Raw genomic sequence first — 24,839 nt, 5'->3', positions numbered from 1 at the left:
GCGCCTCCTCCCTAAGCTCAGCGAGGAAGCTGGCTTCACGCCCGGCGACTTCGTCGACGAGCTCCACCTCGACACCGTCATTGGGCTCGTCTCGCAAACAAGCCGCCGCGACGCGGACAAGGCGGAGGAGTGGCGGCTGGTCGCGGAGGAGCAGGGGAAGATCTTCATCGACCTCAGTAGCGACGACGAGTGAGGAGGCCGCCGACGCGCCGCCACGGCACAGTGCTCCGGTGAGCATCCTGGAGCCAATTTTTGGTACTAGGTTGCCGTGGCGATGAGAATTACCTTGAATAGAAGCCTAATTCGAGTAGATTTTGGTTGACCGTAGCCGAATTTAGCTTATGAATGTATGAACTGTTGAATGCGATGCAATTCTATCTCCCGCGCCAATTTGTTTTTAAATATGCAGTTCTGTTTAGCGTATCTAGTTTATACGCTCATTTTTCAAATTCTAAATCTGCTTTGGGTACCCTAAATAAGTGGTTTTGGGGTTTGAGGTTGGGTATCTAGTAGAGATACACTATTAGGCCCGCTCTCCGCCTCTTCTCATTGGCCGCACCGGGTGGTCATCATCTTTTTTGGCCCCTTCTCTCTCCCGTCTACGAGCCAGCTGCTGCTCTCACCGGCCACCGCTCACCGCACTTTCTCTGTCCACGCTGGGGATCCGGTCGTCGGCGAGGCCGCTGCTTCGCCATGGCGCGAGGCGTCCCGTTGCAGTGGCAGGCGAAGGTGCCACCGCCGGGAAGTCGAGCCACAGATCGATTCCCCGCCCCCCACCCAGGTTGCCGTTGGGGCTGATTCTCCTGTTAGCCCCGTCAGTCCGCAGGCCGGTTGGGGGCTCCGCTGATCCTTCATTCTCGTGCTGCTTCGCCGCAGGTACTACTTGTTCACCCTGTGTCCCGTGTGGTCCTTCCTTCGAGATGTCAAGTTCAAACTGTAGTACATTATTATCAGTTCCACCATCATTGTGCCTGCTTGATTCGGTAGCTCAATTCAAGGATACATAGCAGTCTCACTAGCCATTGCACAGATATGGCGCTTCTGCATAAGCGTGCCAAGTCTTGCTTGCTGGAGTTTTCCTTTCTGCGGGTCAATCAAGGCTACATTTTTCTTTCTGGACTGAGCTTTCATTTCTTGCTGGGTTGTGTATCATTCAACGATATATCTACTTTGACAGTGAAACAAGATCCATCCTCCTTGGCAGATATGGTCTCTGCCCACTCTGAGTCACAGTAGTGACACTAGTTGTATGGCGACTGACCTATTTAGGATGGCCTGAACAGATAGTATGTCTCGTGGAATTAAATTAAGTACCGTCTCTGCCCAATGGAAAAATCTGCAAGGGTCTCAACTTCGCTTTCTCTGGTGGAGAAGTCTTTGCTTCAGTGGAGCTTTCCTTCCTGGGCCATTGCATTGTTAATTTGGACGGCTCTTTAGAGAAGACCAGCAAAAAACTTCAACTAATAGGACTTCCGACAACTCCGTCAGACCGTCACTACACTATTCTTGTTTCTATTTTGTGTTGCTTCTTCTCTCCATAAAGCCTGGCAAAGCTCCTGCCTGTTATCTCAAAAAGAAAAGAAAACTAGCCATGTTTGGACCTAGGTCAATGGCTTCAATCAGTTGGGTGCTACTTCTCTTTCTTGCAGTGCTTTCCACACTAGCAATCACCTCCTGCGTCCATGGTGACGGAAACCTCACCATCCGATGCCATCCTGACCAGGCTGCAAGCCTCCTCCAGCTGAAGAAATCCTTCTCATTCTTCCGTTACCCCAGTGCCCTTGCGTCATGGCAGGATGGCACCGATTGTTGTCTTTGGGAAGGCATCAGCTGTAGCAGTTCCTCGGGCGATGTCACTGCTTTGGAACTCAGTGGACGTGGCTTGTACAGTCCAGGTCTTGACCCAGCAATCTTCGAGCTCACCTCGCTCCAACGACTAGACCTTAGCATAAATTGTTTTGGCCAGTACAGCCTCCCGGCAAGTGGGTTTGAGAGGTTCTCCTTGCTCACCTACCTCAACCTCTCCAATTCGGGCTTCAGTGGCCAGATACCTATTGGCATCGGCAGACTGGCCAGCCTTGTCTCTTTGGATCTTTCTACTTATCAATATACAACTTCCAGAGATTCTGTCTATGCCGATGTCGAATCTGTTTATGCCAGCATCAGTGTTGTTAAAAATTATCTCCAGCTATACCAACCAAACTTCCATATCCTAGTGGCCAGCCTCAACAATCTGACAGAGCTCTACCTTGATGGAGTGGATATTTGGAGCAGCACAGAAGGTTGGTGTGGTGCTGTTGCTAAATATCTTCAAAATCTCCGAGTTCTTAGCTTGAGTTATTGTCGTCTTGACGGTCCTATTTGTTCGACCCTCTCAACCCTCCACTCCCTAACTGTGATAAACCTGGAAAATAACTTCTATATGCATGCGGCTCCTTTTCCAGAGTTTTTCATGGATTTTCTCAATTTAAGTGTGCTGAACCTTGCTGAAATAAATCTCCAGGGCTGGTTCCCTCGTAGAACCTTTGTATCAAAAACTCTACGGGTTCTTGATTTATCCGGGAATCAGAATCTCTCAGGGCATGTGCCCAACTTCTCCAACACAAGTTCCTTAGAGATGATGATGTTAGATGGGACCAATTTCTCCTTTGCAAGACCAGGCTCTTTTAGCAATTTCCAGTTTCTGAAAACGTTGAGCCTTGACGTGAATTTCATTTCTATGGAGCCTCAGTCTTCACTCGGTATTCTCAGGTCTCTGCGACAGTTGGAACTCTCTCAGATGGAGTCAGCAAGAGATTTAGGTCCAATTTTGTCTTGGATCGGAGACATGCAAAGTATGTGAAGCTTAAAACTCTCTGGATGCAGCTTATCTCGGACATCCTTTTCTTCAGTTGCCAAACTCAAGAGCTTGAGAAGCCTGGTAATCTCTAATTGAAGCTTCACTAGGCCCGCGCTGTCAACATTTGGTGATCTAGTATATTTGACAAGCTTGGAGATCTTTCTTTCCACATTTAATGGCCCAATACCATCTGCAATTGGCAACCTCACAAACTTGAAAAGCTTGAAAATCAATGTATGTGATTTTCTAGGGTCGATCCCATCTTCAATTGGCAAACTCATGAACCTAAGAAGCTTGGAAATAAATGGTGGTTCTGGCTTTTATACTGTCCTTAGTGGCTCTTCTTTGCCAATACCATCTTCAGTTGGCAACCTCAGTAACTTGGTAAGCTTGGAAATCTCGTCTTGCTTGTTTTCTGGGCCAATACCAGATGCAGTTGGACTACTCAAGAAGTTGACAGTTCTTCGACTTCGATGGTGTGCCTTTTCTGGACGCATACCAAATTCAATAGTTAACTTGACTCGCCTTATTGAGTTAGATCTTTCATCAAATTTTCTCAACGGTAAGTGTATGTTTATTCTTTTAAGAGTTATTTTGGCAAGCAGATTTTGTTCTTGTACATATGATATTCTACATTTTTAAGATGCGTAAGCTATAACCCCACCTATCCATATTGCAAATGCAGTATGTAACAGCAGCCCTTATGTCCGATGTATGCTACATTCTTATACGGAGTTCAAATCTTTTTATTTTAGGAACACGAGTTACAGTGTCTTTTTTCATTGGTTACTATGCCACAGATGGATACTTGAGGAAGCAAATAATTTATTGAGTGATAATAGGGAATACAGAGATTCACTAAATATATTATGGGTATCTTGTGAACAGCTATACAACATCAAGAATAGAGAGAGTGTTACTTTCGTAGTTCTAATAGGATATTTTATGTCCTTAAAAAGTAACGCTCAAGGAATTGATTGCTAGAATATAACTTGTAAAAATGCATCACATTTTTTATCGCCATTTTTCAAATTATGACATAAATTCAACTCAGTTCGTCGGGATATCCAATAATACCAAGTTACCAACGGAGGTGTATTATTGGATATCCTGACGCATTCAACCCCTGTGGGAGCCATCAGTCAGACCGCCCCCATTGTTTCCAGTCTGCATCAAGTCTCAGCTTGGATGCAGCCTTTTATTATTTTTTGAGAACAATACCCCGTATTACTGATAGAACAAACTTGGTAACCATCGCCATGAAGATGGCCGGACAACACTGCTTAGGGGTTAGGGGATTGGGGAGTAGAACATAGGTTAGGGGCAACTGGGCAAGACAAACTAGGGAGATAATAGATTAATAACTATGTTCTTATTGCTTGCTTTCTAATTGATACATATATGTCTTTCCTTATATAGATACAAGGTGAGTGAATACATTAGTTAAATATGTAGATACAAAAGATAGGATGGTAAAGCCATTTGCCTTTTTTTTTGGAGCAACTGGCAGGAGCTCTGCCTATTCATTAAGAAGATGGAAATTTAGCCGGTTTATAAGGAAAACCGACTGAAAACCGATACAAACTCGACACCCGTGTCCGGTTTATAAGGAAAACCGGACAAAGAAAACCTACACGGCACAGTTTTAAGGAAAACCGGCGAAAACCACACTTGGCCACACGACCTAGCTCAACTAGGTATGGAGCGCCGTCGAATGACACCAGCACGATGGCAACGGCGAGCACCACGACTACCCGGTCCACGTCCCTGGAAAGGAAGTCAGAGCCGAAGGGGACGGCTAGGCCTTTCAAGCTTCGCGGGGAGAGGCAAGCCGCAAGAAGCAAGCCAGCGACACTCGCACACCGACGGTACCCGAAGACCACGACCCAAACCAGTGGTGCAGGCATCGACAACAAGTGGCTTCCAAGACTCCAAAAAATGACGCCTCCAACGAGGTCACGACATCCAAAGACACCGCCGTCATCCAATCTGGCAAGCCGGATTTGGGTATATACCCTGGAATGATGGGCGGAGGGGTGCCGGGACTCCACGACAACGCCTTCAAGAAGGAAAGTGACGCCCGAAGGCGACGCCGTTGTCGGCACCGACCAAGTCGGGCAAGATTTTCATCCGGAGACCCATGACCGCCGCCTCCACTGGGCTATCGCGGGGACAACCCAAAACGCCGGACGAGCACAGACCACCAGCCAAAGAGACGGCGCCCACGCCAACGAAGCATGCCATGCCGCCCACGTGGCCGGAGGCATAGCATCACCACCACCTCGCTCCGGAGCCGCCGCTCCGGCTTCCACGCGCAACGGGCCGACCCCTCGCGTCAACCTCGTCACGCGTCCCGAGATGCTGAAACGGCGCCCCGCCCACCAAGAGCCGCGCCGCCGCGCGCCATCCTTGCACGCGTGGCACACCTCCGCCACGGGCATGCGAGAACTAGCAAGGGCCGCTGCACCCCGGCCCGGCCTGCCACACGCGGTGGCCCTCCGCGGCCACCCCGAACTCCGACCTCCATGCGACCGCCACGCCAAGGAGAAGGCCGGGCCGGCACATCCCCGTCGCCACCGCGTCTCCGGGCCGCTGCCCCGGCATCCTCTTCTCCGGCCAACCGTCGGCGCCGAAGATGCGAGACCGGCCTCCCCTGCCGGCCGCCCGCCGCGTCGGGGCACGACCCCGACACCACCAACGCCACCCCGGCCTCCTTGAGCGAGGCCGACCTTGCCGCCCCCAAATCGAGCGGATCTCGATCCGGGAGGACGCCGACCAGGCCGCCCCGCAAGGCCCCACGCCGAGGGCGACCGCCGCCGGAGCAGCCGCAACCACCGCAGCGCGGCGAGCAGCCACCACCGCAGCCCCCGCCCGATCCCGCCGGCTCGGCATCCTCAAGCCCCGACCGCCCCCCCCCCCCCCCACGAGCCGGTCCTCCACCTCGCGCCCAGGAACTCCCCAACCACCTTCGGCAGCGGGGTGTGATACGTCTCCGACGTATCGATAATTTCTTATGTTCCATGCCACATTATTGATGTTATCTACATGTTTTATGCACACTTTATGTCATATTCGTGCATTTTCTGGAACTAACCTATTAACAAGATGCGGAAGTGCCGATTCTTGTTTTGCTGTTTTTGGTTTCGAAATCCTAGTAAGGAAATATTCTCGGAATTGGACGAAATCAAAGCCCAGGGGCCTATTTTTCCACGAAGCTTCCAGAAGTCCGAAGGAGAGACGAAGAGGGGCGACGAGGGGGCCACACCCTAGGGCGGCGCGGCCCCCCCCCTTGGCCGCGCGGCCCTGTGGTGTGGGGCCCCCGTGCCGCCTCTCGACTTGCCCTTTCGCCTACTTAAAGCCTCCGTGACGAAACCCCCAGTACCGAGAGCCACGATACGGAAAACCTTCCAGAGACGCCGCCACCGCCGATCCCATCTCGGGGGATCCAGGAGATCGCCTCCGGCACCCTCGCCGGAGAGGGGAATCATCTCCCGGAGGACTCTACGCCGCCATGGTCGCCTCCGGTGTGATGTGTGAGTAGTCTACCCCTGGACTATGGGTCCATAGCGGTAGCTAGATGGTTGTCTTCTCCCCATTGTGCTATCATTGTCGGATCTTGTGAGCTGCCTATCATGATCAAGATCATCTATATGTAATTCTATATGTTGCGTTTGTTGGGATCCGATGAATAGAGAATACTTGTTATGTTGATTATCAAAGTTATGCTTATGTGTTGTTTATGATCTTGCATGCTCTCCGTTACTAGTAGATGCTCTGGCCAAGTAGATGCTTGTAACTCCAAGAGGGAGTACTTATGCTCGATAGTGGGTTCATGCTCGCATTGACACCGGGACGTGTGACGAAAGTTCTAAGGTTGTGTTGTGCTTGTTGCCACTAGGGATAAAACATTGATGCTATGTCTAAGGATGTAGTTGTTGATTACATTACGCACCATACTTAATGCAATTGTCTCGTTGTTTGCAACTTAATACTTGGAGGGGTTCGGATGATAACTCGAAGGTGGACTTTTTAGGCATAGATGCAGTTGGATGGCGGTCTATGTACTTTGTCGTAATGCCCAATTAAATCTCACTATACTCATCATGATATGTATGTGCATTGTCATGCTCTCTTTATTTGTCAATTGCCCAAGCTGTAATTTGTTCACCCAACATGCTTGTTCGTCTTATGGGAGAGACACCTCTAGTGAAGCTGTGGACCCCGGTCCAATTCTCTTTACTCGAAATACAATCTCTTGCAATACTTGTTCTACTGTTTTCACGCAAACAATCATCTTCCACACAATACGGTTAATCCTTTGTTACAGCAAGCCGGTGAGATTGACAACCTCAGCTGTTTCGTTGGGGCAAAGTACTTTGGTTGTGTTGTGCAGGTTCCACGTTGGCGCCGGAATCCCCGGTGTTGCGCCGCACTACATCTCGCCGCCATCAACCTTCAACGTGCTTCTTGGCTCCTCCTGGTTCGATAAACCTTGGTTTCTTTCTGAGGGAAAACTTGCTGCTGTGCGCATCATACCTTCCTCTTGGGGTTGCCCAACGAACGTGTGAAATACACGCCATCAGGGTGCCGCCACCGCCGCGGAGGAGGCCGCCGGCGGCAGCGGCGGGGGAGGCCCAGGCGGGGAGGAGCTTTAGCGGCGCTAGGTTTCACCCCTGGCGTCGCGTGGGGGAGCGACACGAGGGGGATAACCACCTGGGTTCGAAGCCATTTGCCTTTGTTATTCTCCTTAACTAAAGATTTGTCAATCTGTATGCATGCTCCTACATTTCGTATTAGATGAGCTCTTATTTTAGACATATCAGGTAACTATATACTACATGAGAATATTGTATATTTCATCTGATCTCGCTACTAGAAGGGCGGGCCTGGTGCAGCGGTAGAGCCTCACCGCCTGTGACCGAGAGGTCCCACGTTCGAGTCGCGGTCTCCTCACATTGCACTTCGTGAGGGTAAGGCTTGCCACTAACACCTTCCCCAGACCCCGCACAGTGCGGGAGCTCTCAGCACCGGGTACGTCCTTTTATTTGATCTCGCTACTCTTTGTGCAGGGGAGCTTCCAACATCTGTTTTCATTATTCCTACATTGGAGCGCTTATATCTTCAAGCAAACCAGCTCGCTGGTTCTATACAAGACCTAGACGTGATGTCTTCACACTTGGTTTCAGTGGATTTAAGCACTAATGAATTGACAGGAAATATCCCCAACTCATTCTTTCAACTCAAAAGTTTGGCATATCTTGATATTGGCTGGAATAACTTTGTGGGTTTGGTGGATCTTTCCTCATTTTGGGTGTTGGGAAATCTCGTTTCCTTGAGTCTTTCCAACAACAATTTATCAGTCATGGACATGGATGGAGAAGGCAACAACTCTGTGTCTACCTTTCTCCCTCGAGTTACCGATTTAGAATTAGCAAGTTGCAATTTAACGGGATTTCCAAACTCATTGGCACACATTAACCAAATGTCTTCCTTGGACCTGTCATGCAATAGAATCAGTGGGGCTATTCCAAAGTGGATATGGGTGAAATGGACCAGTAGCCTTACATATTTGAATCTTTCACACAACATGTTCAACACTATGCTGCTTACTTCATATGTTCTCCCTTTCAACTGTTTGAGAATTCTTGATCTCAGTTCCAATCAGCTTCAAGGGCAAATTCCTATGCCAAGCACGCCAGCATATATCTTGGATTATTCAAACAACAGTTTCTCTTCACTACTTCCAAACTTCACTCTCTATCTCGGCCATATGTTCACTGTTTCTAAAAATAATATTAATGGACATATACCCAACTCAATTTGTGATTCAAGTATCTATATCCTCGACCTATCTTTTAACAACTTCACTGGGTGGATACCTTCATGCCTAATAGAAGATAGTTACGTGAATGCGCTGAGTTTGAGGGATAATCAGTTTGAAGGTATGTTGCCTAACAATATCAAAAATCAGTGTGGGCTTGAAACATTAGACTTTTTTTTTCGAAATGGGGGAAATATCGCCCCAGCTTCTGCATCCAAAGGATGCACACGTTTTTATTAGATTATTCACGAAACTTTATAAGAAACAATACAAAAGATCAATCTCGAAAGCAACCTTATTATACCTACAGTGGGATGAAGAGGGTGACAATACACCAACTCACATCATCCAAAACTAAATGCCTTCCCAAACCGCCCAATAGCAGGTGAGAAGCACATCCAGTCAAGCAGAGCATGCCAACGCACACGCCACAGGAGTTGCTCCCGCCGTCTTCCCCGACTCCATCTTCAAGAGAGATCATCGTATTAACCTTGCAAGACCTGCCGTCGATGCCACCATGACGCCAGACGGCTCCACCATCCTGCACGTATACATCATCCCGCAACTGTCGTCGATACCCTGCAGCACCATGCCACTGAGACTCAGCGCCAACAATGTGGTAGATGAACACCACTCCACCGAAATCCGCCAACATCCAGCAGCTGCTCCAAAAACGATGCCCCAAGAGGTAGAACGACGCAGGGCGCGCCGCTATCGTCCGATCCGGGAGACCCGGACCTAGGGTTTCCCCCGGAGCAGCACGAGTGAGAAACCGCAAACTGCGACGACGATGCCTTCAAGAAGGTAACGGCGCGGCATGTCGCCATCGTCCGCCAACCGAGGTCGGAGCACGGTTTTCACCGGCAGCCGCGCATCCCCAACTCGCCGAGTGTAGTGCCAAGACGGGCAAAGATGACGCCTTCGACAAGGTAACGACGTCGACCGACGCCGCCATCATCCGCCAAGACCGAGGTCGAGGCACAGTTTTCACCGGCCGCCATGACACCCCGGACTAGATCACCATTGCCGGAAACCTGTGTGAGATCCCATGATCCCCCACACAGGACTACCGGCCCTGGCCGACCACCTCCGACGAAGAAGATGATCACCACCACCATGCCCGGGGCTGCTGCCCCAGGTTTCCTCATGACGCGAGGGATGCCCACGAACGCCTCCCTGCCGAGGAGGCAGAGCCACGACAGGCAGATCTACCCCTGCCCCGGCCCAAACGGACCAAGATTGGACCCGATCCTCGCCGCCGCCGCCCGCCGCCTGCAGATCGACGCCATAGCCGTCGCCTCCCTGCGCCGCCGCATCAAGGAGAGGCCGGGCGGACGCCGCCGCCGTGCCCTCCAGGTCGTGGGGGCGAGAGGATAGGCTACCGCCGCCGCCACGCCGCAGGGCTTTGCCCGGCAGCGCTCCCGGCGACGGCGGCGGGGAAGGAGGGTGCCCTAGGGAGAAGAGACGGCGGCGGGGGAGGAGGGCCCCGGTGGCGCGGGGGGAGAGGAGAATAGCGGGGGTAACCCTTAGACTTGAAGAACAATAAGATTGAAGGGGAGATTCCAAGGACACTTACTAAGTGCTTGCAGCTAGAGTTCCTCGACTTTGGAAATAATCATATGGTGGGTACTTTTCCATCATGGCTGGGGAGGCTTCCTGGACTTCGTGTCCTTGTTTTGAGATCCAACCAATTCTATGGCTCGATAGGTGGTGACATTCACAGAGGTGACAAATCTAGAGAATACTTCTCTAGCTTGCAGATTCTTGATGTTGCCTCGAACAATTTCTCTGGTGATTTGAGTCTAGAATGGTTTGAGGGGTTGGAATCAATGATGGCGGAGTTAAATACTACAGGTTATATTATCAGTGATTATAACGCATCTATCTCAACAGCAGGAGCGTATCAGGCCACAGTCACGATAACATATAAAAGCATCTATAGGACATTTGCGAAGATCTTGACTACTTTAACGGTAATTGACCTTTCAGATAATTCATTTGATGGTACAATTCCTGTATCGCTTGGGAGGCTTATTTCACTACTCGTACTAAATATGTCTGGCAATAACTTCACCGGTGACATTCCTTCAGAATTTGGCGGGATGACACAACTAGAGGCACTAGACCTGTCTCAGAACCAACTGTCTGGTGATATTCCAGAGGCGCTAACAAATCTCACCTTTCTTGGTATCTTGAACTTGTGCAATAATAAGTTGGTTGGGAAGATGTAACATCCCATAAATTTAAAACAAAATAAACAAATTCCCTAGTTCCAAATTTTGGAACCAACAAAAACTTTTATTAAATTAAGATTGATACATAATAATCTTGCATAATCCTTGTGCTATTGCCATGATTGCTTGCTAGGAGTATTTGAAATAATCTTAAACCCTAAAGACTCACCCCTCTTCTCATCATTTTAGTGAAAATAAAATAAAAGGAAATTAAATGAGAAAAAGGCCTATGTGCCTATGGAAATAATTATAAATCTTTACCCTAGACTTTTCCATTTTATTTAGAGGATTGGAAATGCTCCATAAACCTTATATAGTACTTCTTCAAGTATTTCCAAGTTGAAACCAAAGAAAATAAAAAGAAACCAAAAATGCCATAGGGGCATATGAGAGTAAAATAGCCAATATGGGAATTTAAGAAAACTAACCCTAGGACTTGTTGTGAATGGTTGGATCACCTCCATATATCATTTTAACATTCCACAAAACCAATAAGGTCAAACCAAGTCAAATTAAAAATAAAATACCACATATGCATAAAAGCATATGTGACACATAGGCATTTTACCAAACATTGACCTAGGTCTCTAAACCTTGACCAAATAGTGTGAAACCATCTCTAAACCTAATATGACACTAAATAAACCCTAACCCATGTCCAAGTGAAGCAAGATAAACCCTTGACAAGTTTATTAAAATTGGACACACCACCTCTTATGTCTTAAGGCCAAATTTGCAAATCTTTGAACAAGACCATTTAATTTAGTCTCAATGCTCTTAAAATGTTACTAAACTCATAAGAACCACATTAGAGTCAACCAAAGTCAATTCAAATAAAAAGAAATCAAATGGTGAGGAATTCCCAATTTCCCTCACATACACAATATGCCAAATTGCAATTCCTTAACCTAGGCCACAATTGCTTGTCCCATTGCTTCTAAAATACTTTAAAGTGATAAACTAACACAAATGCATCCTTGGATCAAGAATCAAACCCAAAGAAATCAAGATTTCTTCATACATGTGATAATGGTCAAAAGTGAGTTTTATAAAATGTTCCCCACTTTACCCCCTGTATTTCTCAACTCTCAAACCAAACTTAGTCAACTATGACCATGTCATCCAAGACCATGTCAAGGTCAACAACTTTCATGTTGACCATCTCTGCTAATGTTGACCAGGTTGACCAGTATGATTTTGACAAGTGGTGATGTTGAAACTATGTGAAGATCATACCAAATTTGGAATCTCACAAACCTTGACCAAATTGACCACCACCCCCACCATTCAATCACATCTATTATATAAATGAACTCCACCAAAAAGAATTGCAAAATTCTAAATTTTTCTTCATGCGGCCATTTAATCGAGCACCTTGCAGGCATAATTTCAGATTTGCAATACACACTATTAACCTCTGGTCCAAAGCCTCCACTACTTTCCATTGGTGATCATCACCCTCTTGTACCTCCCCTGCATCAAGACATGTACTGGTTTGGTCGATTAAAGCATTGGCATGATCAAGTTTGTCCATGTCATGTACCATGCCGGCCACCCTCACTCCATTTCGATCTGAGCCCCTACTCTCTACTACACCATGTCTACTACCTTCCCTGCATCACCCTAAGCAGGCTCGTACCAGCCCCACGCAAGGAGACACACGCATTTGGCCAAACGTTGCACGCCCAGTACCTGCCACGCCGTGTCCACGCACGCGGTGAGCGCGCCCAGACACCATCCTGGACGCCGCAGTACACCGCCTCGCCCGAGCGCTGTCGACCTTCTCTCCCTCTCCCACTTGCCAAGCATGATCACCACTACCCCAGCTACCTCCTAGACACCACCCCTAGCTCGCGCACGCCTCCTGACCGTCGCCATGATCGACGTCCTGCCGCTCCCGTACTGCAAGTACACCACCGTCGCCGGGCGCCACGAGGCCCATCATTGGACGCGCCATCAAGCACGCTAGCACCGCCTAGACGTCGCCTACACGATGCTCGCCCTAGCTTGCCCCTTCCGCGTCCTGAAACGATCTCACCGTCGTCGATCCTTCCCAGCACCCCGCGGCCACCACACGACCCTATAAATGGAGACAATCGGCGCCTTCTCTCTACACACCATTCACTCCCCTCCTCTCACTGAGCCTTCTCCACCGATCAATTTCACCAGACCTCGCCGGAGCAGCCCCAATCGCAAGCTCACACCCGCCGGAGCTCGCGGACCATCGCCATCGATTGGAGCAGCCCCGAGCCTCGCCGCGGTACCGGGGTCTTCTACACCCTCGACAACCTCGCCTCGACCCCCGCCCTCGACCGCCGGCGACCTCCAGCGTTCTCCGACCCCCTACCTCGTCGGCGCAGCACGCTCTCCTCCCCCGTCGACGACGACGACGCTCGGCCGTCGATCCACGGTCTGATCTAACGGCGCACGCCGCCGCAGGTACCGTTTCGGGTTAAAAGGAGACCGACGCGTGGGACCCTATGTCGGGCTGGCCCGCAGCTGTGAAACGTTAGTTGGGCCGGCCCGATCTGTTAGCCTCGTTTAGCCCATTCTCGTTTTCCCGCGTGGCCCGGGATTTCAAATTCGATTTAATCTATTTTAGTTCAAATTCAATATTGCTGCCACTTCAAATTTAAATAGTTTGAAATCTACTGAACCAAATTTAGCAAATTTTATATATTTAGAAAGCTCATGAAATTATCTAAATAATGCCACAGGCCTCATGTCCAAATTCGAAATAAAATTTAAATGATAAAAATAACAAGGCAGGGCCTTTTCTGACTTCAAATAAATATTAGAAATTATCTATAAATGATTTTAAGTTGATTCCAACTCTAATAAATCACATTTGACATAATACAATTGTTTATGCAAAAATATAGCATAGTTGTTTTGCATGATCCTGGGCTAGAATCAAAATATTGGCTATGTAGTCAATACTAGCTCATTTAAACTATAGCAAATTTTAGGAATTTAAATCTATGAGGTGTAGCACCTCATTTAAATCATTCTCACAAGTGATATGAAGTAATGTGTTGACCTTTAAATGCTTAGGCTCATACTTGCTCACTTGTAGAATTTAAATCAACATAGTATTTAAATTGCACTAGTTATTTAAATCACATGAGATGATGAATCTCATTTAAATCACTTTTCTCAAATACTAAGTGTGAAGTGTTGACCTTGGTCAACATGGGATCATCCCTGGTTATTTGAGAAGATTAAATCTTAAGAAGAATTCAATGAGAGGAAATTAATTCTCCCAACCCAAAGAAAAACCCTAATTCCAATTTTTAATGAGAGGAAATTATTTTTCCTAACATTAAATAATGAAACCCTAGAATAATTGTTGGATAAATGTTAAGTAGTGATGCTAGATCATTTGTGTGGGCCATTAAGGCTAATTAAGTTTACTTAAGTGTTGTTTGGTGATTGTATCCTCGTATTCGTTTTTAGACGCTAGTACCGAAGAATACCCAGAAGAGGAGGAGGTCTACTTTCAAGGAGAAGAAGACCACTTTGATCACCTCAACAACCAAGGCAAGCTAGACTAATGCAAGCTATTACCAATGCAAGCTAATGAACTTGTTAACCATCAGGGTGCAAAGCTCTACCAGAGCAAGGCATCATTACATTTTACTTTATGAACCTATCCCAAAGTTTTTACTTTATAAGCTTTTACTTTGATTATTTATAACTTGCTTTTATAGTTAACTTTGGTCTAGAGATAGAGTACTACAAGAGTATCAAACTTAGCCTAGAAAGCTATAAGCTAGTTAGCACCCCTCATGACTAGTTGCTAGTGCTAATATATAAAATTTACTACTCTAGATGGGAACTTGTGAAATGAAATGACTTTGAAAACCTTGGAATGATGCTTCATTCTATTGAAAGATTTTGAAGGTGAATATGACTGGTGAATGACTTGGTGAATTTTACAAAAACTGATGGTTGGGTTCGGATGCGATACCGTTCCAATTTTTGAAAGTACCCCCACAATACCCAAAATGGGTAAGGGCTTAACTAGAAATTTATGTGCTTTAGTATGGGTTCCCTCTAAACAAGCGTCATCGGGGTTATGCCGAGGGCTGCCTCTACAAAAGAAATGATGTGATATGACGTGAATGAGGTGAATTGTCCGGCCCAAGCCACGTGCGGTTCCCGGGTTGATTGCGGTTTTCACCGGGAGGCCAAGCTCATGGGGAGAGGTGCCTATACTAGAGTATGTAAGTGAAAGGTTATGGTTGGTAGTCCGCATACGGAGTATGATAAATCGGGGCCGGTTAACCACGACGGATTATTGCAAATATTGTGGCACAAGTGTACGACCTCCGCAGAGTGTAGAACTATTCGAATAGCCGCGTCCACGGTTATGGACGGTTGGAAAGGTCATACTTGTTCAGTCATCAGACCATTTTCAAAATGTGACATGTGACTTATGACTTGTTTTTGAAAGGTGAATGGTGACCCTGATTTGAGTCGCAACAAGAGTTGTGGGAATGACACTAATGTTCCCACTGGAGTTAGTCTAGTGATTCAAGCATCTTTACTAAATGTTTATGAAATAAACTTGGCTTTATGCAAATAAACCTAGAGCTTAGTATCCCCCTACTACAATTAGTAATGATTACACTAGTATTAGTTTGCGAGTACTTTAAAAGTACTCATGGCTTTGTCCCTGGCTATTCAAATGGCCAGACTATGAAGGTGAACAGCAGTACGAGGAAGATGGACAGCAGGACGTCTACGACAACTAGGACCGCTCCTGACGTCAAGCGTTGGCTCGTGGATTAGATAGCCACTACTACTTCGCTTCCGCTATTTGTGATGTTCGTTGATCGATAGATCAACTACTATTGTAATATTGGATCATGTGATCTACCTTTGTAAGACGATTATGTGTTGTAATAAATGATGACTCTATGATATTCAACTATTATGTCTCGCAACAACAATATTCATGGGATTGCGATGTATGGCATAATAGGCATCTGGACTTAAAAATCCGGGTGTTGACAAGTTGGTATCAGAGCCATTGTTTGACCTTAGGAGACCCTAGTTAGAATGGACGTCCGAAAAACTTAGTTTCAAAACAAAGGAAGTGAATATTTTCGAAAACTTATTCTCACCCTTATCTTAAGATCTTTTCGAAAGAATAAATCCATGCTCTACTTTTCTTTATAATTGTACATAAAATTTTGCACACGTGATCACTTCATTAACTTACTCATCCTCATTGCTCACAGATGGAGTACCAATGGGAGTTCTATCAGCTTGGTCACGGAGGAGAACTGCGGTTCGAAAAAGATTTGAAACAACTGGTTGACTATCTAGGCCACCCGTATCCCGAATTCTTCGGAATACCCCTCAAAGCTCAGTTAGGAGAACCACCTCAGTGGGACGTTTCTACTGATCTACGAAGGAAGCTTGATGCCCCGGTATGGGAAACCATCTGGTTTTCTGTAGCAGGGAAACACTTGGAAGGAAGGACTAGCCAGAGCTATGCAAGAAGCAATTTTCCGTCTGTGTGGACAAAATAAGGACAAGATCAAGAACACTCGTTTCATCTACTACCCAAGACATGACTCCATGGGAAGACCGATGACCATGCCCCCACCACAACCAAAGATGAACCCCTATGAAGCACCTCAGGACTTCAGGCAGTACAAAACCCGCAGGGATTTGGACAACGCCCTCGCCTCTCACCAAGCACATCACCCGTGAAGACGAAGAATTCCACCCTAAAGAGTAGTATCATTTAAGGCACTTTCGTATGTGTGAGTTGTATCAGGATCCCTTTGTATTGTAGAGCGCATGAATGGTTCTTCAAACCAACGGTGTGTTAGCTTTGTAATATATGATGCTTGGTATGAATGAAAAAGTGTTGTTGGTTTTTACCCCCGCAACACTACTCAAGTTTTCAAATTATGAACTTTTTAAATTTTAACAAAACAAACCCTAGAAAATTCCCTCTTATCTTATCATCTACCTCAATGTTCGAGATGGCCCCACCAACCCGCAACACCACCCGAGGATGCCATGATGCAAGCCATTGCGGACAATGATGGCAGATCGAGAAGTCGAGAGAGCTGAACGTCAAGCCAACATTACCGCACTGCAACAGATAGCTCAGAACAATCAAGGCCACGGAAACAACGATCACCCTGGATCGAAGCTGAAGAACTTTCAGCACACCAACCCACCGATGTTCAACAAGACTGAAGAGCCCCTTGATGCTGATGACTGGCTCCAGACCATGGAGAACAACCTCGAAGTTGCGGGAGTTGAAGCCGCAGAAAAGTACTTGTTCGCCACCCACTACCTGTCAGGACCTGCCAGAGCCTGGTGGACAAGTGCCCGTGCCATGAATGCGGGACAAATGATGACATGGGAAGACTTCAAGCTGAAATTCAGCAAGTACCATGTGCCCCAAGGACTGATCAAGAAGATGAGAGACGAGTTCCGTGAACTCAAGCAAGGAAGGATGTCCGTGGTGGAATACCGCGATAGGTTTCTTACTCTGTCAAGGTACGCCCGGATGAGACCGACACAAATGAGAAGAGAAAGGAAAGATTTCCGAACGGACTGCATGACGAGATGCAAACTGTGTTAGTGAACATTCCGTTCGCTGACTTAGAAGCCCTCGTAGATTCAGCCATACAGATGGAAGGAAAGCTGCATCAGGCCAATGAGAACCGCAAGCGCAGAATGATGAATCAGAATGGACCCCACCATACCCAGAAGTACCGCAATAACTCCTCTGGAGGATTCACCCCAAGATACAACAAGCCCCCTGCTCAGACTTATCGCCCCAACTACGCCAACAACAACGGAGGACCCCCGAAGCCCGGAGGCAACAACAACAATAACAGCCACAACAACAACAGCAACCCCAACAACAACAGCAACAATGGGAACAACAACAACACCAACACTGGCCCGAGGACTGGAAGCAACACTGTTCCCGTCAACCCCAAGGACAAATCCACGATCAACTGCTATGAATGTGGAGTTGTGGGCCACTACTCCAATGAGTGCCCCAAGAAGCTTGCCAAGATCGCCGCCAACACCGCTGCACCTGCCCAGCAACAGCGCCGCTTCGCAGGAAGAAGGAACCAGAACAGCAGCAACGGCCGTTTCTACCACATGACTGCCAATGAAGCCCAGGAAGCACCCCAGACCATGACAAGTATGTCTTCCTGTTAATCAAAATGCTTAATCTCTCTTAGGAACCTAACTTTTCTTAAAATCTCGGGACGAGATTTGTTTAAGGGGGAAGGGTTTGTAACATCCCATAAATTTAAAACAAAATAAACAAATTCCCTAGTTCCAAATTTTGGAACCAACAAAAACTTTTATTAAATTAAGATTGATACATAATAATCTTGCATAATCCTTGTGCTATTGCCATGATTGCTTGCTAGGAGTATTTGAAATAATCTTAAACCCTAAAGACTCACCCCTCTTCTCATCATTTTAGTGAAAATAAAATAAAAGGAAATTAAATGAGAAAAAGGCCTATGTGCCTATGGAAATAATTATAAATCTTTACCCTAGACTTTTCCATTTTATTTAGAGGATTGGAAATGCTCCATAAACCTTATATAGTACTTCTTCAAGTATTTCCAAGTTGAAACCAAAGAAAATAAAAAGAAACCAAAAATGCCATAGGGGCATATGAGAGTAAAATAGCCAATATGGGAATTTAAGAAAACTAACCCTAGGACTTGTTGTGAATGGTTGGATCACCTCCATATATCATTTTAACATTCCACAAAACCAATAAGGTCAAACCAAGTCAAATTAAAAATAAAATACCACATATGCATAAAAGCATATGTGACACATAAGCATTTTACCAAACATTGACCTAGGTCTCTAAACCTTGACCAAATAGTGTGAAACCATCTCTAAACCTAATATGACACTAAATAAACCCTAACCCATGTCCAAGTGAAGCAAGATAAACCCTTGACAAGTTTATTAAAATTGGACACACCACCTCTTATGTCTTAAGGCCAAATTTGCAAATCTTTGAACAAGACCATTTAATTTAGTCTCAATGCTCTTAAAATGTTACTAAACTCATAAGAACCACATTAGAGTCAACCAAAGTCAATTCAAATAAAAAGAAATCAAATGGTGAGGAATTCCCAATTTCCCTCACATACACAATATGCCAAATTGCAATTCCTTAACCTAGGCCACAATTGCTTGTCCCATTGCTTCTAAAATACTTTAAAGTGATAAACTAACACAAATGCATCCTTGGATCAAGAATCAAACCCAAAGAAATCAAGATTTCTTCATACATGTGATAATGGTCAAAAGTGAGTTTTATAAAATGTTCCCCACTTTACCCCCCTGTATTTCTCAACTCTCAAACCAAACTTAGTCAACTATGACCATGTCATCCAAGACCATGTCAAGGTCAACAACTTTCATGTTGACCATCTCTGCTAATGTTGACCAGGTTGACCAGTATGATTTTGACAAGTGGTGATGTTGAAACTATGTGAAGATCATACCAAATTTGGAATCTCACAAACCTTGACCAAATTGACCACCACCCCCACCATTCAATCACATCTATTATATAAATGAACTCCACCAAAAAGAATTGCAAAATTCTAAATTTTTCTTCATGCGGCCATTTAATCGAGCACCTTGCGGTGCATAATTTCAGATTTGCAATACACACTATTAACCTCCGGTCCAAAGCCTCCACTACTTTCCATTGGTGATCATCACCCTCTTGTACCTCCCCTGCATCAAGACATGTACTGGTTTGGTCGATTAAAGCATTGGCATGATCAAGTTTGTCCATGTCATGTACCATGCCGGCCACCCTCACTCCATTTCGATCTGAGCCCCTACTCTCTACTACACCATGTCTACTACCTTCCCTGCATCACCCTAAGCAGGCTCGTACCAGCCCCACGCAAGGAGACACACGCATTTGGCCAAACGTTGCACGCCCAGTACCTGCCACGCCGTGTCCACGCACGCGGTGAGCGCGCCCAGACACCATCCTGGACGCCGCAGTACACCGCCTCGCCCGAGCGCTGTCGACCTTCTCTCCCTCTCCCACTTGCCAAGCATGATCACCACTACCCCAGCTACCTCCTAGACACCACCCCTAGCTCGCGCACGCCTCCTGACCGTCGCCATGATCGACGTCCTGCCGCTCCCGTACTGCAAGTACACCACCGTCGCCAGGGCGCCACGAGGCCATCATTGGACGCGCCATCAAGCACGCTAGCACCGCCTAGACGTCGCCTACACGATGCTCGCCCTAGCTTGCCCCTTCGCGTCTCGAAACGATCTCACCGTCGTCGATCCTTCCCAGCACCCCGCGGCCACCACACGACCCTATAAATGGAGACAATCGGCGCCTTCTCTCTACACACCATTCACTCCCCTCCTCTCACTGAGCCTTCTCCACCGATCAATTTCACCAGACCTCGCCGGAGCAGCCCCAATCGCAAGCTCACACCCGCCGGAGCTCGCGGACCATCGCCATCGATTGGAGCAGCCCCGAGCCTCGCCGCGGTACCGGGGTCTTCTACACCCTCGACAACCTCGCCTCGACCCCCGCCCTCGACCGCCGGCGACCTCCGGCGTTCTCCGACCCCCTACCTCGCCGGCGCAGCGCGCTCCTCCTCCCCGTCGACGACGACGACGCTCGGCCGTCGATCCACGGTCCGATCTAACGGCGCACGCTGCCGAGTACCGTTTCGGGTTAAAAAGAGACTGACGCGTGGGACCCTATGTCAGGCTGGCCCGCAGCTGTGAAACGTTAGTTGGGCCGGCCCAGTCTGTTAGCCTGTTTAGCCCATTCTGTTTTCCCGCGTGGCCCAGGATTTCAAATTCGATTTAATCTATTTTAGTTCAAATTCAATACTGCTGCCACTTCAAATTTAAATAGTTTGAAATCTACTGAACCAAATTTAGCAAATTTTATATATTTAGAAAGCTCATGAAATTATCTAAATAATGCCACAGGCCTCATGTCCAAATTCGAAATAAAATTTAAATGATAAAAATAACAAGGCGGGGCCTTTTCTGACTTCAAATAAATATTAGAAATTATCTATAAATGATTTTAAGTTGATTCCAACTCTAATAAATCACATTTGACATAATACAATTGTTTATGCAAAAATATAGCATAGTTGTTTTGCATGATCCTGGGCTAGAATCAAAATATTGGCTATGTAGTCAATACTAGCTCATTTAAACTATAGCAAATTTTAGGAATTTAAATCTATGAGGTGTAGCACCTCATTTAAATCATTCTCACAAGTGATATGAAGTAATGTGTTGACCTTTAAATGCTTAGGCTCATACTTGCTCACTTGTAGAATTTAAATCAACATAGTATTTAAATTGCACTAGTTATTTAAATCACATGAGATGATGAATCTCATTTAAATCACTTTTCTCAAATACTAAGTGTGAAGTGTTGACCTTGGTCAACATGGGATCATCCCTGGTTATTTGAGAAGATTAAATCTTAAGAAGAATTCAATGAGAGGAAATTAATTCTCCCAACCCAAAGAAAAACCCTAATTCCAATTTTTAATGAGAGGAAATTATTTTTCCTAACATTAAATAATGAAACCCTAGAATAATTGTTGGATAAATGTTAAGTAGTGATGCTAGATCATTTGTGTGGGCCATTAAGGCTAATTAAGTTTACTTAAGTGTTGTTTGGTGATTGTATCCTCGTATTCGTTTTTAGACGCTAGTACCAGAAGAATACCCGGAAGAGGAGGAGGTCTACTTTCAAGGAGAAGAAGACCACTTTGATCACCTCAACAACCAAGGCAAGCTAGAGTAATGCAAGCTATTACCAATGCAAGCTAATGAACTTGTTAACCATCGAGGTGCAAAGCTCTACCGAGCAAGGCATCATTACATTTTACTTTATGAACCTATCCCAAAGTTTTTACTTTATAAGCTTTTACTTTGATTATTTATAACTTGCTTTTATAGTTAACTTTGGTCTAGAGATAGAGTACTACAAGAGTATCAAACTTAGCCTAGAAAGCTATAAGCTAGTTAGCACCCCTCATGACTAGTTGCTAGTGCTAATATATAAAATTTACTACTCTAGATGGGAACTTGTGAAATGAAATGACTTTGAAAACCTTGGAATGATGCTTCATTCTATTGAAAGATTTTGAAGGTGAATATGATCGGTGAATGACATGGTGAATTTTACAAAAACTGATGGTTGGGTTCGGATGCGATACTGTTCCAATTTTTGAAAGTACCCCCACAATACCCAAAATGGGTAAGGGCTTAACTAGAAATTTATGTGCTTTAGTATGGGTTCCCTCTAAACAAGCGTCATCGGGGTTATGCCGAGGGCTGCCTCTACAAAAGAAATGATGTGATATGACGTGAATGAGGTGAATTGTCCGGCCCAAGCCCTGTGCGGTTCCCGGGTTGATCGCGGTTTTCACCGGGAGGCCAAGCTCATGGGGAGAGGTGCCTATACTAGAGTATGTAAGTGAAAGGTTATGGTTGGTAGTCCGCATACGGAGTATGATAAATCGAGGGCCGCTTAACCACGACGGATTATTGCAAATATTGTGGCACAAGTGTACGACCTCTGCAGAGTGTAGAACTATTCGAATAGCCGCGTCCACGGTTATGGACGGTTGGAAAGGTCATACTGTTCCGTCATCAGACCATTTTCAAAATGTGACATGTGACTTATGACTTGTTTTTGAAAGGTGAATGGTGACCCTGATTTGAGTCGCAACAAGAGTTGTGGGAATGACACTAATGTTCCCACTGGAGTTAGTCTAGTGATTCAAGCATCTTTACTAAATGTTTATGAAATAAACTTGGCTTTATGCAAATAAACCTAGAGCTTAGTATCCCCCTACTACAATTAGTAATGATTACACTAGTATTAGTTTGCGAGTACTTTAAAAGTACTCATGGCTTTGTCCCTGGCTATTCAAATGGCCAGACTATGAAGGTGAACAGACAGTACGAGGAAGATGGACAGCAGGACGTCTACGACAACTAGGACCGCTCCTGACGTCAAGCGTTGGCCTGTGGATTAGATAGCCACTACTACTTCGCTTCCGCTATTTGTGATGTTCGTTGATCGATAGATCAACTACTATTGTAATATTGGATCATGTGATCTACCTTTGTAAGACGATTATGTGTTGTAATAAATGATGACTCTATGATATTCAACTATTATGTCTCGCAACAACAATATTCCTGGGATTGCGATGTATGGCATAATAGGCATCTGGACTTAAAAATCCGGGTGTTGACAGAAGATACCTCGGTCAGGTCAATTTTCAACATTCCAAAACAGTTCATTTGAAGGCAATCTGGGGCTGTGTGGACCACCATTGTCCAGCCCATGCGGCGTTTCCCCTGCTCCTCCAAGTGTGGTGCATGTGGGGAAGTCCTCTCATGTGGATGTCATCCTGTTCCTCTTGGTCGGGCTTGGCTTCGGCGTCAGATTTGCAGCGGCCATTCTGGTGAGATGTGGCTGGGTCGGCGAATGGTTTGTTAAATCAGCGAGAGCTTTGCGGACCTGATCTAAAAGAGTGATAATGCTTCCAAGTGCAAGCATGCATTGCTGGAAGCAGTTATGCAACACAAGAGGTATCAAAGTGTAATATGGCATATGGATGTATTTGTACGTCGTTTCTTCTAAAGTATGGAACGTATGGGCTAATAAGTAGCATCATGTGTGATGTATGCAGTGCTTTCATGAATCATGAGTTCATGACAACTACACCTTAGTTGTATGCAGTGTATATTCTGAGATTGTCTGGTGTACATGTACTAGTTTCAAAGTTTGGCCTATGGTATTGTGCAGTATTTGTTTGGGTGGTGTGATTTTGTAGTGGAGTTTCAGGGAATTCCATAATTGCATCCAGCCTACCGCATCTGGTCAATTCTACCCATTGGGCTTTTACTAAAGATTCTTTGCTCAGCGTGAAAAAAGAGATGTACTATGATATTGATTGGCCTATGATGTTTTTCTGTATTTGTATACGGGGTGTGATTGGCTGAGCAACAGGGAATTCCACAACTGTACTTGACTCTAGTGCGTCTGGTCAATTCTATTTGTTCCAAGTTCTCCTACAAAGCATGCCTTACTGGAAGGGTGCTGCTTTCACTTCTGAAGTTCATATTTTATTCCTGGTTCCGTGTAAAAAAATTACTGTATTCCTGGTTGTAGAACTCAAACATGTACCAGCTTGTGCCAGCGTGATGAAATTCGTTGTTTGCTTCACCTGAAAAACAAAGTGCTGTTTGAAGTGGCGAGGTGCTCACTCTGGGCTTTCACGTGGGCGTCAGCGCATCGTCACATGTGATTTTTTTTGCGGGTAGTCACATGTGAAAATTAACTGGCAAGTGCCCAGTAATAATGCGTAGAAGGCGTTCTGCCCGTTTGGAGTTGAGGTGGGTAGGGACATGAGGAAAAGGAACGGTGGCGTCATGTTCTTGGCGGCGTGATGCAGTTAGCGGAGGGACGTGCGAGAGGGGCGCTGCGAGGGTGCAGTTTTGTGATGCTGGATGGACAAATGGCCTGACCTTCGTATCTACTCCCTCCGTTCTTTTTTAATTGACTCAGATTTAGTGCAACTTTGTACTAAATTTGAGTCAATTAAAAAGGAACGGAGGGAGTACTGGCTAATGCAAATCGGCTTTCAGTGACTCCAAATTCTGAAGCATCACTTTGAGTTTCAACTCCTACAAGAGGGTGGGATCACCTACACCATAGATACTATGCTCTAAATCACGGAGCTTGCATAAGGAAGGCCTTGCAGCTTTTCCCAACACAGAAACAGCTGTTCAGTAGGGCGTAGGACAAACCGCCCAAAAAAAAACTTGCATCCAACACCCGAAATATCTACCGCCCTCGTGTAATCCCGCGCTCCACTTTTGCTCGCGC

At 46.1% G+C, this 24,839-nt stretch overlaps 1 pseudogene; it reads left to right on the top strand.

Annotated features, from left to right (window-relative positions):
- Positions 1 to 1,534: 1,534 nt before the first annotated feature.
- Positions 1,535 to 23,613, top strand: LOC124665859 (annotated as a pseudogene).
- Positions 23,614 to 24,839: the final 1,226 nt, after the last annotated feature.

Source organism: Lolium rigidum, chromosome 6 (assembly GCF_022539505.1).
Source record: "Lolium rigidum isolate FL_2022 chromosome 6, APGP_CSIRO_Lrig_0.1, whole genome shotgun sequence".
NCBI lineage: Eukaryota > Viridiplantae > Streptophyta > Magnoliopsida > Poales > Poaceae > Lolium > Lolium rigidum.
This window is presented reverse-complemented; position numbering and strand designations above follow the sequence as displayed.